Here is a 2201-nt window from a genome sequence, read left to right on the forward strand (position 1 = left end):
CCAGCTCCCCTGAGCACCCCCTGATCCCCACCCACTCTCCCAGCCCCCCCGCATGGCTGTCCCACCTGGCAGCAGCTCCCAGCTCTTTAAAAAAAAAAAAAAAAGAGTCCCCACTCACCGGCTGCTGCCATGTGAGGGGGTGATCCCCACTGCACCCCACTATTCCACACTGTGTGGGGGCTCTGCCACGAGCCCCGTGGCCCATGCCTGCTCTCCCAGGCCCACCCCCCCCATGGCTGCCCAGCGCTCTTGGCTCTTTAAAAAAAAATAGCTCCCACTTACTGGCTGCTGCAGCAGCCTTGGGACTTCTGAGGGCTCATTGCAGAGCCCCTCCCCATAGCGCAGGGCAGTGGGGTGCAGTGGGGATCGCTTCCCCCCCACCTGGCAGGCAGTGAGTCTGGGTCTTTTTTTTTTTTTTTTTAAGGGCCTGGGCAGCCATTGAATGTGCTGGGAGAGTGGGTGGGGGATGGTGCCTGTCCAATTTAGAGATCTGGCCAATTTGGCAGCAGCCTAATCTCCGAATCAGATTCAGCTGAATCGATTCAGGACAGTGATTCAAATCACCGAATTGAATCACTGTCCCCTGAATCGGCTGAATCCAAGTCCAAAGCGAATACTAGCCAATTAGCACAGGCCTACTAACTATTTCTAGATCCAAATATGGCAGTGAATCAATGGAACTAAGATAACATCTGAAAGAATATTATATTGTTTGTTCTTTGTGTCTGTTCTACTCCTTTTTCTCATTCTTGTCTGTCTTCTCTATTTGGCCTGTTAAGCAGAGCAGTGTGGAAAATGGAAATTACTATTTGGATTATTTTGAGACATTATCATTTGTAATTGTAATTTAGGCCTGGAAATAAAGCCCTGATAAAGTTCTGAAATTAACTGTTTCAGATCAGTTCACACTTTTCATTTTGACATGTTCAATTTGATTTTGCTTTTTAATTATGCAACTATACTGTTCTTCAAACTAAAAATAATCAAAATAAAACTAAATGAAAAAGTAAAGTGTTTCATTTGGAAAATATCAGGAGGAACAGCACAACTTTGTCTGAACTTTATTCCATGCTCATTTTCTCCAAAATGAGATGACATTTAACAAAGCATTTCAGTTTCAATAGTCTCCCAATGGAAAAATGGTCCATCAGACTTCTGACTAACTACAGTTGGTTTTTTTCAGGGAAAGCACCTTGTATAATTTGTACAGAGCCTGCCACAAAGGAATCCCATTGCATTGCAATAACAACAGATGGAGCAGACGAAGAGTTACAGTAGCAAACGAATAGCAGTCTACCCTGATGCACTGTTTCCAAAGAAGAAAAAACACCATTCCACACTTGATATTGATTTAGAAAAATGGAAGTGAAAAGATGTGGATCTTATCAGTCAAAGCGTATGTAAATATTAGAGAAATTTAGGTCCAGAAATGGACATTATACCAGTGAATCATTTTTGCTACCAGTGTTGATGGTGAAGAAAGTCCCATATTAGACCATTAAGTAGTGCTTACTAGCAATAACGATTAATGGCAAAGCTTATCACAAAATACCACAAAAATGAATTCTGATGTTTAAAGGAAATGTATTAAAATCAGTTACATTGTGGCCTTAACCACACAAAGAAAGACCTCTAATTCCTGGTGCATGTAGCTCTACCACTAGCGCAATGTTGGAATCTGTGGTGGCTCAGATATCTTTTGTCACCTCAATATCAAAAGCTGGTGTTGGTAAGATTAGATAAGAGGCAAAAAATCAAAGTTCTACCTTTGGAACATGCGAGTAAACTGACCCCAGGTACAGGTTACCAATTTCCCAGTGCAGATGCAACTTAAGTTCAGCAAAATCCTGCAAACTTATCCTAATGGTATTAAAAGGAGGTTATAGAAGATAGTCTTTGCTTGTAAACAAGAGTTTCCTGATACCATAGACAATAACATTTGCAAGGCAGACTGTTAAAGAGAAAAAGACAAAAGCATCCTCTAGGTCTGTTGACAAATCTAAATAACTACTAATGGTGTTTGCAAAGGGATGACCCAATGGAAAACACAACTTTGACAGGCTGCTTGTTCCCCATTGTTCTAAGTAATGTACCTGGGATACAAAATATCACAAGATTCCCTTAGTCAACAAAGTAAAACTAAAATATACTGAATGATTGTGGGGGGAGGGAAGGAGAGGAGGACATGATTAAAGATAATA

General features: G+C 41.4%; 1 long non-coding RNA gene across 2 annotated transcripts in view; it reads right to left on the minus strand.

The window, feature by feature from the left end:
* Positions 1-2201, minus strand: part of LOC109296791 — a 37227-nt gene that overhangs the window by 29588 nt on the left and 5438 nt on the right. For both annotated transcript variants that reach the window (XR_002097056.1, XR_002097055.1), the window contains exon 2: positions 644-771. This is a non-coding gene — a long non-coding RNA (uncharacterized LOC109296791). The remainder of the gene's footprint in view (positions 1-643; positions 772-2201) is intronic.

Source organism: Gavialis gangeticus, unplaced genomic scaffold (genome assembly GCF_001723915.1).
Source record: "Gavialis gangeticus isolate Ggan-Ray unplaced genomic scaffold, GavGan_comp1, whole genome shotgun sequence".
Taxonomy (NCBI): Eukaryota; Metazoa; Chordata; order Crocodylia; family Gavialidae; genus Gavialis; species Gavialis gangeticus.